At 38.0% G+C, this 15,414-nt stretch overlaps 1 protein-coding gene across 8 annotated transcripts in view; it reads left to right on the top strand.

The window, feature by feature from the left end:
- The window catches only part of ZPLD1 (zona pellucida like domain containing 1), a 451,025-nt gene that overhangs the window by 89,864 nt on the left and 345,747 nt on the right, over nucleotides 1-15,414 (top strand). The window contains exon 1 of one of the 8 annotated variants that reach the window (XM_072966145.1): nucleotides 11,195-11,215. The exons of the other annotated variants lie outside the window; for them this stretch is intronic. The gene's annotated coding sequence lies outside the window, so the exon portion shown is untranslated. Of the gene's footprint in view, nucleotides 1-11,194; nucleotides 11,216-15,414 lie in introns of those variants that run through there. 8 annotated transcript variants of the gene reach the window in all.

The following is a 15,414-nucleotide window of genomic DNA, read 5'->3' as shown; positions in this document are numbered from 1 at the left end:
AAAAAAATTTCTGAACAGTGTTGCTGCCTCTGACACTGTTAGAATTTCTGGGTTAGATGAAGTCTGAACATTTCAGGGCAGTATACCTCTGATAGTCTATCTTCAGACCACACTGTCATGGGATAAATTAGTAGAGCGCAAAGGCCAGATTATAAGGAGTTTGGAATGAGTAGAGAATGAGGGAGTAGAGGCTGTGAATATTAGAAAAAGTCTGATGGTAGGAGTAGAGGCTGTGAATATTAGAAAAAGTCTGATGGTAGGAAGGAGAGACACTGGATAGCATCTCAAGAAAGGAGGAAGCTTCCCCCAACCTGTTTTTTTTTGGTTGTGTTGGTAGTAGTTTTGTTTTGAGAACCAAGAAACTACTGAGAGGCTTAACTGGAGGTGAAGATGCAAGAGAGGAGTCAGTTGAACAGAGGGCTCTTCAAGAGGTTGCTCACTGAGGAGATTTCTGTGCCTCTCCATCACTGAAACAAAACAAACCACCGAGACAGCAGAAGTCACTCAGTCTTCTGCATTACTGAACGGAACGCTTGGTAGTAGTACCTGAACATCTTGTTTGTAAAAAGAGAAATTAGAGGTGACATCACTCACCTTGTAAAGGGATTACAAAGGAATTGTTGGGTTGTTTTAAGTGCTAATTTCCCGAAATTTCTTTACAGGTCATTAAATGCTCAACAGTGTAAAAAACTAAAAGCTTCAGTATTCCAAGTCACTGCTGATTAAGAATTACCAGAAATTAAAACAAACTGAAACAATGCTTTCTAGTGTTATTTAAGGATATTATTGTTTAGGGATATTCACATTTCTGGGCTAACATCTTTTACTTTACCAAAAAAGGAAGCTAAGTCACCATTCTGTCCTGTTAAATATTAAATACCTGGGTCCCTGAATGGACTCTGAATTGTTTTTTGTCTTGTAGGAGAGGCCCATCCAAAAAGTCATTTGAACCACCTGAGTGGACTGGAATGTGGGCAAAGAATCGGCAAAGAGATTGACTTAACACTCTAGAAAGTTCTGAATGCCCATGACCTCGAGAAAAAGACTGACATATCTGTCTACATTTTACTGCAAAAAGTTCTTGATGAGATAAAAACAAAAATCTTTTAAGTTCTGGATTTTAGCAGTTTTTAGAATTTCAGAGGTGACACAGCGCCCACTTGGAGACAGCGCTCCGTGACGTTAAGCGCCGTGGGCGCTGCTGGGAGCGCCTGAGGGGCGAGTGACAGTGTGGTGCTGAGACACCGGACAGGGGGAGGAAAGTTCCGGGATTCCTCAGAATGCAAGTACAAGGGATTTTCAGGTATTTAGTTTGCAGAGCTACAGAGGGACCCAATCAAGTATTGATTTGACTTCTGATCAGCATTTGCTTTTGAGAAATTATTCAGGGTTGGGGAAAAAAAAAAACCCCACTGAAAAGAAGTAGACGGAATAGTGCCCGGTTCTCACGGAGGACCAGGAATGGTGTGTTCCCACTAGACAGACTGGAAAATGCCATAATGGACAGGTGGAGTACCCAAAGACTGTTGCTCCTATGGTGAGAAATAATCAGCCCTAGAATGAACAGCTCTGGTCCTGCCTAACCAAGTTTAAAAGCCAGACCCAAAATAATCAAACTGTTCTTATGTAACTGAACTGCATCGCAGAGCAAAGCTCAGAAGTACTTTCAGAGTACCAAAATATTCAGCATTCAACAAGGTAAAATTCATAATACCTGGCGTCCCGTCAAAAATTACCAGGCGTGCAAAGACAGGGAAATATGACTCATAATGAGGAGAAAATCAATCAGAATAAACCTATAACTGGCACGGGTGTTAGAATTAGCAGATGGGTATGAAACTACAGTTATAGTTATTATACCTATGTTCTATATGTTCAATAAAATAACATGTAAGACATAAAAAAGTCCCAGGCCCACTTCTAGAGATGAAAATTAATATGTCTAAGAAAGCAAATACAGTGGATAGAATTAATGGAAGGTTAGACATTGCAGAAAAAATAATAAACTCGAAGACATAACAATAGAAACAATTCAAAATAAAACACAAGAAAAAAGAAAAATGAGCAGAGCATCAGTGAGCCTTGCGACAGCTTATTGTAGTTGTAGCACAAGTTCCTGAAAAAGGAAAATACAGAAAAGTATTTGAAGAAATAGTGGTTGAGAGTTTTCCAAATTTAGTGAAAATTATAAGCCTACAGATGCAAGAAGTACATTGAAACCCCAAACACAAGCAGCTTGAAAAAACTATACCAAGGCACATCACTGTCACATTGCTAAAAAGTAAAATGGTAGGGAAAATCTTTTAAGTGGTGAAAGATGACACATTATGTGTAGAGAAGCAAAGATAATGATGGTAACAGACTTTTCATTAGAAACCATGCAGTTGAGAATACGCCACATCTTGCAAGGGTACCCAAGTGAAAAACTGACGCTGAGAAATTGTATACCACATAAAAATATCTTAGAGAAACAGAGGTGAAATAAGAATTTTTAGACATAAACAAAAGCCTCAAGAAGTCATCATTAGCAGAGCTGCACTACAAAGAAATGTTAAAAGAACTTGTTCAATCAGAAGGAAAAAGGTAGCAGATGGAAATATGGAGCTGCACAAAGAAATGAAGAGCACTGGACATGCTAACTACATGGGTACATACGATATTTTTCTTACTTAAATATTTCAAAAGAAAACTAAGTTAAAAAGATAACAACAGAGTTGTGTGTGGTTTCTAACATATTGTGGTAGAGAGAATTTTAAAAATGATGCCCCAAGATCCCATGCTCTAATATTTGGCGCTACTGAATATGATGATACCGTTTTGTTTTGTTATGTTCTAATGTTCTGCCATGTTATGTTTTACAGTACAGTTGACCTTGAGATAGGGAGATTATACAGGTGGACCTGACTAATCATACAATTACTTTTTTTTCCAATTTGTTTTTATTGTGGTAAAATACACGTAACAGAAAATTTACCATCTTGATCATTTTTAAGTGTCGAGTTCAGTGATAGCAAATACATTCATAGTATTGGGAAACTATCACCACCATCCATCTTCAGATGCTTTTCATCTTGTAAAATTGAAACTCTGTCCCTTAAATGCCAGCTCCCCACCCCCACTCCTCTCAGCACCACCCTACCTTCTGTCTCTATGAACCTGACTACTCTCGGTACCTCATATATAGGAAATGATACAATGTTTGTTCTTGTGTGACTGCCTTTTTTCACTTAGCATAAAATCTTCAAGTTTCATGGGTGTTGTAGCCTGTGTCAGAATTTCCTTCCTTTTTAAGGCTGAATACTTTTCCAGGCCACATTTTGCTTGTCCATTCATCAGTGCATGGATGCTTCTGTTGCTTTCATGATTCAGCTATTGTGAATAATGCAGCTGTGGATGTGACTGTACAAATATCTCTTCAAGACTCTGCTTTCAATTCTTTTGAGTAAATACTCAAATGGAATTGCTGGGTCATATGGTAATTCTGTCTTTAATTTTTTGAGGAACCACCGTGCTGTTGCCACAGTAGCTGTTATCATTTTATTCCCACCAGCAGTGTACATGTGTTCCTATTTCTCCACATCCTCACCAAAACTTGTTGCTTTCTGGTTTTTTTTTTTTTTTGAAAGTAGCCATCTTCATGTGTGTGCGGTGGTATCTTGTTATACTTTTGATTTTCATTTCTCTGATGATTAGTGATGTTGAGCGTGTTTTCATGTGCTTATTGGCCATTTGTATATCTTCTTTGGAAAAATGTTAAGTTCTTGCTTTTTAAAAAAAAATTTAATGGAGGTACTGGGGATTGAACTGAGGACCTCATGCATGCTAAGCATGTAGTCTACCACTGAGCTGCACCCAGCCCTCCTTTGCTTATTTTTGAATCAGGTTGAGTTTTTTATTGTTGCTGTTACTGAGTTTTAGGAGTACTTGATTTATTCTGGATATTAATCTGTTATCGGATGTATGATTTACAAGTATTTTCTCCCATTCTGGGGTTGCCTTTTTACTCTGATGATTGTGCCTGATGCACAAAAAATGTTTAGATGAAGTCCAATTTGTCTATATATATTTTTTTTCTTTTGTTTTTTGTTGCTTTGGTGTCACGGTCAAGAAATCATTGCCAAATCCCATCTTGGGAGGTTTGTACCTTATGTTTTCTTCTAAGAGTTTTACTGTTTAGGTCTCACATTGAGATCTTTGATCCATTTTGAGTTAATTTTTGTATATTTTTATATGTGAGGCCAGGTCAGCTCCACTCTTCTGCACGTGGATATCCAGTTCCCAGCACCATTTGTTAAAAAGACAGTCCTTTCCCTCTTGAGTGGTCTTGACATACTTGTCACCTAACTACGTATGACTGTGGTGGTGGTTACAGGATGGTGTGAGTTTGTCAGCTGCACACAATGATGAGGTTCCCTGTATGTAAGGGTTTGATTCCACTTTCTCTGCTTACCTGCTATGGAATCATATGAGTACTTTTAAAAGCAGAGTGTAGCTGAGAGGAAGGCAGAGGGACTGAAAGCACAAGGAAGATTTGATATATTGGTGCTGGCTTTGTAGATGAAGGGGTTCATGTGCAAAGATTGGAGAGTGGCCACGAGGAGCTGAGAATGACCCCTTGTCTACCATCAAGAAGGAAATGGGGACCTCAGCAGTAAAACCATGAGGAATTAAATATTGTCAGTAATAGAAATAAGGTTGGGAGACTACCCCATGCTTCAGGTAAGAACACAGTGGGCTGATATCTTGATTTCAGCCTGTGAGACCCAGAGCAAAAAACCTAGCCAGGTCATCTCAGATTTCTTATAGAACTGTGAGATTATAAATGGGTGTCCTGTTAAGCCTCTACATTGACGGTAGTTTGTTATGCAGAAAACTAGAAAACTAATATACTCATATAGAAGTAAAATGTGTGACAAACATGCCACCAAAGCTGGAATGGGCAGATGAACGTATACTGTTGAAATAGAAGTATTAGTTAATATTGTCAACAAAAGAGATAAAAAGCAATTATAAAAATGATTAATTAATTTAAAAAAGACAGAAAATGAAAAAGGAATAAAGATTATATGGGGCAGAGAGAAAAAAGGCAGCAAGATGATAAGCTTCAATCTAACTATATCAGTAGTCACATTAATTGTAAATGGACTAAGCACCCCAATTAAAAGGTAGCAGTTGTCACACTGGATGAACAGGAAGACCTAACTATATGCTGGCTCTAAGAAATGCACGTTAAATACAAAGACACAAAAAAATTTAAAAAAATACAAGGTTGGAAAATGATGTGTTAACATTAGTTAAAAGAAAAGTGGAGTGCCTATATTAATAAACAGGTAAAGTAGATTTCAGAGCAAAGACTATTACCTGAAATAAAGAAGGTCATTACATAATAATAAAGGTGTCAATTTATCAGGAAGAAATAACATTCCTAAAGGTTCTTGCTCTCAATAATAGAGCAGAGAGCTTTGCTTCAAAAGACATGAAACAAAAACAGATAGAACTGCAAGGAGAAATAGTCAGATATTTCATTATAATTCTCTCAATAGTTGGCAAAGCAAGTAGACAGAAAACTAGTTAAGACCTGTGACTTGAACAAGACGTTTAAGCAGCCTGACCTAATTGACATTTATAGAACACTCAAGACGAGCAGCTTATTTTCAAATGCATATAGAATGTTTACAAAGATCATATTCCAGGCTATTAAAGTCTCAATATCTTTAAAAAAATAGAAGTCATACAAAATATGTTCTCTGGCCACAGTGGAATTACCTTAGAAATCAGTAACAGAAGGATCTCTGCAAAATCACCAAATATTTAGAAACCAAACAACACATTTCTAAATTACTCATGGGCCAAAGAAGAAATCAAAAGGAAAATAGACAAATCCCCAATTATAATCAGAAATTACTGTGAACTGAATGAAAATAAAATCAAAACATATGAAAATCTTTGGATGCTGCTAAAATAGTAGTTATAAGAAAATTTACAGCACAAACCAAAGGGGGAAAAAAAAGACATTCCATTTGGAAAGAAGAAATAAAACTAACTTTATTTGCAGACAACATACTATTCCATGTAGAGAATTCAATGTTTAAAAATCTTCTAGATCTAATGAATGAGTTATCAAGGTTGCAAGCTACAACATTCTATACACAAAAATCAATTGTATTTGTATATACTAGTAACAATCAGAAACTGAAAAAAAAAGCCAATTAAAGTAACATCAAAAGTATGAAAATACTTAGAATTGTATTTGATAAAATGTAAGACCTGTATACTAAAATCTACAAAACATCATTGAGAAGAACTCAATAATGGAGAGATACACAGCATTCGTAGGTCAGGAGAGTCAATGTTGCCATGATGTCAATTCTCCTCAAAATGATCTAGAGTTTCAGTATAATCCCAATCAAAATTCCCACAAGTTTTTACATATGAATTGCAAGATAATTATAAAATTCAAATGAAAAAGACAAAAGACCTAAAATAACCAACACAACAGAAAAAAATCAAAGTTGGAGGACTATTATTATCTGATTTCAAGAAAGTCTTAGAAATTATGGTAATCTAGACAGTGTGCTAACGATATAAAGATAGACAAATAGATGAATGTAATAGAACAGAGGGTGCAAAAATAGATCCACACACATATGTGGACAACTGAGGGCACAAGGCAATTCAGTGGAGAGAGGTGGGGCTTTTCAACCAGTAGTGCTAGGGTAATTGGATATTTTTATGCAAAACTAAGAGCTTAAATTCGTATTTTGTACCATATACAAAGCTTGATTCAAAATGGACCATAGACATAAATATAAGAACTAAAACTATAAAATGTCTACGAGAAAACTTAAGAGAAAATATTTTGAAACTTAGATTAGGCAAAGGTTTTATAGATATGGCACCAAAAGCCCAATTTATAAAAGAAAAAATTCCTAAATTGAACCCAATCAAAACGAAAAACTTCTGCTTTTTGAAAGACTCTGTTGAGAGAGCAGACAAGCCACAGATTAGCATCAAATATTTGCAAGTCCTATTTGATAACAGATTTGTATTCAAGTATATAAACTCAAAATCCAACAGTAAAAAAACACAAAACCTGACAAAAAGGAAAAAGATTTAAATGGACATTTCACCTAAGAAGAGTTTATAAATGGCAAATAGGTAATAAGTGCATAAAAAGATGTTCTGCATCATTTGTTATTCAAGAGGTGCAAATTAAATCTCAAAAATGTTCTCCTAGAACAGTCTACTCAAGCAATAGAAATAAAAGCAAGAATAAACAAATGGGATCTAATGAAACTTACAAGCTTCTGCACAGCAAAGGAAACCATAAGTAAAACAAAATGACAACCTACGGAATGGGAGAAAATTTTTGCAAATGAAACCGACAAAAGCTTGATCTCCAGAATATATAAGCAGCTCATACGACTTAATAAGAAAAAAACAAACAACCCAATCCAAAAATGGGCAGAAGAGCTAAGCAAGCAATTCTCCAAGGAAGACATACAAATGATCAATAGGCACATGAAAAAATGCTCAGTATCACTAATTATCAGAGAAATGCAGATCAAAACTAAAATGAGGTATCGCCTCACACCAGTCAGAATGGCCATCATTCAAAAGTCCACAAATGACAAATGCTGGAGAGGCTGTGGAGAAAGGGGAACCCTCCTACACTGCTGGTGGGAATGCAGTTTGGTGCAGCCACTGTGGAAAACAGTATGGAGATTCCTCAAAAGACTAGGAATAGACTTACCGTATGACCTAGGAATCCTGCTCCTCGGCATATATCTAGAAGGAACCCTACTTCAAAATGACACTTGCACCCCATTGTTCATAGCAGCACTATTTACAATAGCCAAGACATGGAAACAGCCTAAATGTCCATCAACAGATGACTGGATAAAGAAGAAGTGGTATATTTATACAATGGAATACTATTAAGCCATAAAAACCAACAACATAACGCCATTTGCAGCAACATGAATGTTCCTGGAGAATGTCATTCTAAGTGAAGTAAGCCAGAAAGAGAAAGAAAAATACCATATGAGATCGCTCATGTGTGGAATCTAAACAAACACACAAACAAACAAAGCATCAATACAAAACAGAAACAGAGTCATCAACATAGAATACAAACTTTTGGTTGCCAAGGGGGTGGGGAGTGGGAAGGGATTGACTGGGATTTCAAAATTGTAGAATAGATAAACAAGATTATACTGCATAGCACAGGGAAATATATATAAGATCTTATGGTAGCTCACAGAGAAAAAAAATGCGACAATGAATATATATATGTTCATGTATAACTGAAAAATTGTGCTCTACACTGGAATTTGACACAACATTGTAAAATTACTATAACTCAATAAAAAATGTTAAAAAAAAGAAGTGCCAATTAAAATGACAATGAGATTAGTTTAGAGGACGGACCGCTAGAGCAGTAATAGATTGTGAAATACCAAAGATCTTTTAAAATAAATGTCAAGGCTAATTTTCTCACAGAAGATACTGGGGAAGAAAATGAGGAAAAGGCTTATGAAATATAGCATTTAATACACTGAAAAATGATGTAATCAGCATGTGGCTTGATAGTGGTCTTTCTGTTATAGAGCAAGAGCTGTGAAATTCTTTCTTGTTCTTGGTTTACAAAGTTTGCTTATTAAGTGGCAAGGGCTCTGCCATACTTTTGGGGGGCATAGTAGCTGTTTAACTAATGTCTGTCAGACTGAACTGAATTAATCATCATCTCATCTCTGTAATTAAGGAACTTGAAATTCACGGCCACATATGTTTCATAGGCTAATTAACCTCAACTCAATTTTGGAGATTCCTTACCTCAAGGTACTTAGTCTTCCCTGATGCAAAATACTGAGGTAATGATAGACAGGAAGCAGTGACTTATGAGGAGAACATGCCTGGGGAACTCCAGAAAGCATAGGGGGAAGGATCTAAGAGAGTTGAGGCTGGGTTGGGCTGGGGTTGGCTAGGTACTTCCATTTCCCGTGGTTTCCACGTATCCTTTCCTGACTGGAGTAGACTTCATTCAGTGATAGATATTTGTATGTTCTCCCTTCTTTCTTGTTCTTGCTGGGTTAGGAGCTTGTTGGGCCTGATGGTGTGATTTTGGAATGAAAACAAGTAACCCAAGTTTGAGATTTTCTTCATTAATATTCAGCAGCCTGGTATGTGAGCAGAGGGAGTGGATGACAGTTTGCTCAGAGCTGGGACTTGCCAAAGTCAGCGTCATGGAAGTAGGAAGGCATGAGGGATTCTGGAGTACTAACAGGAATTGTATTAACGTTGTTCACTGTCAGAGCCAAGGGTGGATAAGAAGGCAAATAATGGAGGTGATGAGGTAGGGGAGGAATGAATAGGCTGAAAGCTGTGGATGAGGGTGAGTGAGCAGCAATTTCAGTAGATATGGAAAGGGGGAAAGGATATGTTGTGGTCAAAGATGAGAAATTTAAGATCTGGTGAGGGAGCAATTCTGCAGAAGAACAGATCCAAAGGTAGATGTGGGGGCTTCAGCGGGGTGTACAGGTGGTGTAAGAATGCCAAGGCTGGAGTGTGGAAAGGGCCATTCACATGGACGTTGAGATGAACAAGATGTGGCCATGAATCAGCTGAGAGAAGACTGCATGCCCAAGGCTAAACTGTCAAGAGAGATAATGAAGGGCCCAGAGATCTGTGGAAAATAGCAAAGAGGGAACAGGGAGTCAAAAGGCTAGGCATTGCTGAGAGCTGGTGGTAGAGGGGTGGTATGGGAGTGGTTGGGAGGAGGTCAGAGTATGTTGCTTCCTAAACTAATGTAATTCTGAGAAGTGGTAGGAGTAGACACTGCTGAGGAGTTTTGACCTGCTGTTGGGCCCACGTCAGGGTTTAGGAACGATCCAAGAGAAGGCTGAGGATGTAGGTGAGCTAGTTCACAATCAGTTGGATTCCACAGAACACAAGGCTGAGTGTTGGCTCATGTATCTGGGTATAAACTGGGCGTCATTGTACCCATATCTTCTCTAATTTCTATCTTTTTAGCACCTCCACTATATCACCATTAAATAGCTTTTTCATTTAATATTCTTCAAGTCTTTGAAATCTCCCAAATCTTCACTACATTCTTGTGAGCTTGATGAATGGAAAGAAAGAACCTAACAGAATTAGCCAGACAGGTTAAATGAGTTGGCTAGAATAAAAGAGTTAGTTGGTGTTGAGTATGGGAAAGGAAGATATAGTAATAAGGGACGCTGGCAATTACAATAAGTAACTCAAAATAAATCTCAAGTTAGTGATGAGCACAGATGAGTCTAGAATTCAATAAACCGAAAAACAAGATTTTCTCAAGCACTTTATAGTGTCTGCCTGCTGTCTTTGCTGTTAATGAGAAACCAGTGCCTTTTATTATAGCAATTGAAAGCCAGAAATAACAAAGTAAGGGAAATGAATTTTCAAAAATTTTCAAATTTTCACCTTATCTTTAACTTTAAGCACATGTATTATTCATCAGTATTTTTTAGATAAACTTTTAAAAAATATTATTTATTTATTTTTAGTTTTGGGGGGAGGGAGGTAATTAGGTTACTTATTTATTTTATTGGAGGTGGTACTGGGGATTGAACCCAGAACCTCATGCATGCTAAGCATGCACTCTATCATTGAACTATACCCCCCCATTAGTATTTGAATTACAGATTATTTATATTTGTCCTTTATTTTATGCCAGGATACTTTTGAGTATGGGATTTGCAAAAAATGTTTTCAGCAATGCTATGCAGCCTAGGAATAAGAATGGAGAAGAATTTAACAAGGGTTAGGAATTAGTAATGGTATTATCCTTTTCTATTTAAAAGAAGTTTAAAATTCTGATTTTGAATGAATTATAAAATATGAGCATTTTTAACTGTATGCATTTATATTAGGTTATAAAGTCTGTGTCATCACATACAATGTCTTGAAATGTGGAACTACTAAAGAACAGGTGGTACATGAAGCACAAAGCGTGGCGTTCACAGGTGCGGTGCATATGATTTGGCATAGGCGCTGGGACAAGATCAAGTTATTTATAGCTTAGCTTTCCTAATAAAAGAGTAAACCATGGAGACTCGCCTTCCATATATGAAATAAAAATCAAGATGTTCAGTGCATTTCATATGTTTTTTAAACAGGGCTATCAAATGGGATCTGCATGACTCTGTCAAGAAAAGACACATTTTATTAATTGGTAAGTCACTGATCAGTCATCAAGTGTTTCTTGTTGGATTATTATATGATAAACATTGAGCTAGAAAAATATCTATTCCCATTCCTGGAGGGACTTACACTCTAAGAGGGACAAAGCACACAGACATACATGAATCAAAAACTAAGGAAAGGGACTCATTAGAGAGCCCTAAAATACTGATTTCTTTTTTGTTTGGGTTCCAAAAAGTTGGAACAAATGAGTCTGTCAGAGATTCCTGTTATATTTTGATTGTCTGTGCAAGAGGCCTAGCTTCACTGAATTTATTTTCCCATGTTATTATTATTGTTGTTGTTAACTTTAAAGTTGACCATTTTAAGCTTCATTTATACATGACAGTTGGCAAGATGAGGAATCATGAAGTCATAGATTCTCTGATCCTCAGTGGCCTCTGGAGTCCACATAGTTCTGAATATGAAGGCACTGAGTCTCAGAGAGGTCACATGACTGGCTTCAAACTTCATAGTCTGCTAGTTAGTTGCAGGGATCCAGTGCAAGCACCTCAAATGTTGGTTCCTGGACTGTATCAAGTGCAGAGATGTGGAGAGTTGTGTTTCTGTGCCTGTAGATGAGAGGGGGAGAAAGGAAATTAAAAGTCTATCCTTCAGTTAACTAGAGGAGGGAAACTAGAAACTGATGAGAAGAATCACCATTAGAAAGATACTAAGAGGGCTGGAAGCCCCAGATCCTTGATTTGGTTACAATTTCAGTGAAGGGACTTAAATTAATGAAAGTTGAGAGAGTTATCAAGATTTGGTATTGAAATAAGCACCATCAGTTAGATATTAATGAACGCGCTATCAAAGTGTTGTCCTTTGGCATTTATTTTGTTTTTAGATTGTTAGCTTTGAAATGTGTGTTCTGTATATTAATCACTTATGTATTTAAAAATAGAGCTCCATCTTATTGTACCAGATAAGAAAAGCAAACTTATTTCCATCTCAGATAAATTATACCTGAAGCAGGGTGAGTGAACAGAAAACCAAGAGACCTGACAGGGAGACTGTGGGCAAAAACTTTCTCTAGTTTGGTAAAGTGAAAAAAGGAGACAAGATGATTTCTGCTACTCAGGCCATAAAGACATCAACATCATCTCGTAGCTTCTCAGTTTAATTGAAGGCACAGTTCATTAAGCACCAAATAACCTCTTGAGTAATAGTAGAAATATTAAAAATAATATCTATCATTTATTGAGCACCTACTATATACCAGATTTTTACATCATTTGCTCCATGTATATTATCTTTTATCTTCACACCAGTCACTTGGTAGTGTACATCTTGTTACCTCTATTTTGCACACTAGCACCTTAGGCTTAGGAATCTTCAACAATTTGTTCTAGGTCAAGCTGAGCTCAGTAGGCCACAAAGCCCCCAAAGGTATAAAATGTGACATCAGAAACAGTTCACGTGCTGCAGGGAGTAAAAATGCAGGGTTGTTAAAATGTGTTTGAATTTAAGAGATCAGCAACTTAAAATAACCTCATGTGTATACACCGATTGCTGTGTGCAGTGCGGGGAATCTAGTCCATAACTATGTAGTATCTTTGCACTTGTCTACTTGTCTCGTATGTCCCTTAACTACTTACTGCAGATATAGATGATTTTACAACTTGTGTCTTTTCACCTTCCTACTAGCTTTATACATGGATGATTTACTACCTTTACCTTGTATTCCTTTACCAATGAGAGTTTTCCTTTCATAATTTTCATGTTTCTAGTTGTGGACTTTTCTTTCTCACTTAGAGAATTTCCTTTAACATTTCTTGTAAAGCTGGTTTGGTGTGCTGATAGCAAGCAAAACTGGGCTTTAGCTTTTTCTGCCCTGTAAAACTTTTGATCTCCCCATAAAATCTGATCGAAAGCCTTGCTGGGTAGAGTGTTCTTGGTTAGGTTTTCCCCTTTCATCATTTCAAGTATGTCATGCCACTCGCTTCTGGCCTGCAGAGTTTCTGTTGAAAAGTCAGCTGATAGCCTTATGGGAGTTCCCCGTGATGTAACTTGTTGTTTTTTCCTTTTTCTTTTAATATTTTTTAATTTTTGTCATTTAAACTACAGTGTGTCTTGGTGTGGTCCTCTTTGGGCTGAACTTGTTTGGGGCTCTCTGTGCTTCCTGGACCAGGATGCCTATTTCCTTTGGGGAAATTTTCAGCCATTATGTCTTCAAATACATTCTCTGCTCCTTTCCCTCTCTTCTCCTTCTGGGATCCTTATAAGGTGAATGTTAGTATGCTTGATGTTGTCCTCATTTCTTGTTAGTTTTTTCTTTTTTCTGTTCAGCTTGAATGATTTCCATTACTCTGTCTTTCAGAGCACCAATCCCTTCCTCTGTATTATCTAACCTACTGTTGATTCCTTCTAGTGTTTCTTCCATTTCAGTTACTGTATTCTTCTTTTCTGTTTGGTTCTTCTTTACATTTTCTAACTCTTTGCTAAAAACTTCTGACTTCTCACTCTGTTCATCCAAGCTTCTTTCAAGTTCTTTGAGCATCTTTACTCTCATTGTCTTGAACATTTTATTGGCTAGATTGCCTATCTCTACTTAGTTCTTTTGGGGTTTATCTTATTCCTTTGTTTTGAACATATTCCTCTGTTGCCTCATTTTACCTAATTTGCTGTTTTTATTTTTATGTATCTGATAGGTTGGTAATGTTTCCCCACTTTGGTGAAACGGCCTTTTGTAGGAGACATCCTATGCACCACAGCAATGTACTCTCTTCTGGTCACCAGAACTATATGCTCTAGTGGTCTCCCCTGTTCGGGTTGTGTGGGCCTTTCTGTTGTGGCGAGCTAGTACTGTGGATGTTCTGGTATGTGTGGCTAGCCCCTGGTCTGGTTGCTTGCCAGGTCCTGCCTTGTGTGGAGGTGACTGGCCGTTGATGGGCAGGGTTGGGTCATGAGGCTGCTGGCTGCAGGGCACTGGGATGTCCTAGGACTAGTGTTGGCCTGCTGGTGTGCAGGGTCAGTTCCTGACATGGCTGGCTGCACAGTCTGGGTTGCCCTAAAGCTGGAGTTGGCTCATTGGTTGGTGGGGCTGGATCCCAGGCTGACTGGCTGCGAGGCTCAATGTGTCCCAGAGCTGGTATTGGTAGGTCAGTGTCCAGTGGGTCCTGGGGCTTTTGTTGGCCCACTGATGGGTGGGACCAGGGCACAGGGGATCCTAGGGCTGGTGCGTGCCCACTGGTGGGTGGAGCAGGGCCCCAGGGTCTCTGACTGCAGGGCTCTGGGTTTCCTGGCACTGGTGCTGACACCCTGGTATGTGGGGCCAGGTCCTGGGTGCTCTGGTGGGCAGGGCCAATCCTGGGGCAGCTGTGGGCTCCTGTTTGCGGGTTGCCCACCTGGGGAGGTGTGTGTATGTGGTCTTAACTAGACTGCATCTCTGTCTTCTTGTGGCTCCTTCTTTATATTTTTAGTTGTAGAAGATCTTGTCTGCTAGTCTTCCAGGTTTTCTCATCAATAGTTGCTCTGTAAATAGTTGCACTTTTGGTGTGCCTATGGGAGGAGATGAACTCAGTTTCTTCCTATTCTACCACCCTGGCCACTCCTTCAATAGTTTCAATTCTAAATACCTGGTTCTCCCATTGATATTTAAAAGTATGTGCCATCAAATACATCAGAGTCACTCTCTAGGAGTTTATACAGGGGGAGAAGAATATATCTTTTTCTCAAAGCATTCCTTCCTACCCAAAAGTTCTGGAGATTAAGAAACCCTCTAAAAGATTAAATAAAGAAAGTTGACAATATATATTTGTGAAGTATGTAAATATGTAGTCTTAGAAAGTCTTATAAGAAAATGAAACAGCTCTTTTGAGGGTTGATTCTCTTTAAAAATATAAATATGACCTTCAGGTTCTTGAGGTGGCTCTGGGTTTCCATGGCCAGGAGATTCTACAAGGACTGAGGATCACTGCTTAGACCTTGGAGACAGGGAGGACTGTCCCTCAGGGGCAATTCCTTTCTTGATATTTCTCTCTTCTTCTATTTCCAGTATTTCTTTTCCTTTAACCCCTTCCCTGTTGATATTTTTGACCTAATCCCACACTTTTTTTTAGGCCCGCTCACTGTAATAATAAAATTTCTAGTCACTCAGTTCTTGTGAATTGCAAATTTTGTAGCCTCAGATGTTACTGATTGTCAATGCTCAACACGGTACTCTGACCTTATAGTCTCTTGAACAAATAG

This window comes from Vicugna pacos, chromosome 1 (assembly GCF_048564905.1).
Source record: "Vicugna pacos chromosome 1, VicPac4, whole genome shotgun sequence".
Taxonomy (NCBI): domain Eukaryota; kingdom Metazoa; phylum Chordata; class Mammalia; order Artiodactyla; family Camelidae; genus Vicugna; species Vicugna pacos.
The sequence above is the reverse complement of the archived record's forward strand: the minus strand, read 5'-3'. Positions and strand labels throughout refer to the sequence as shown.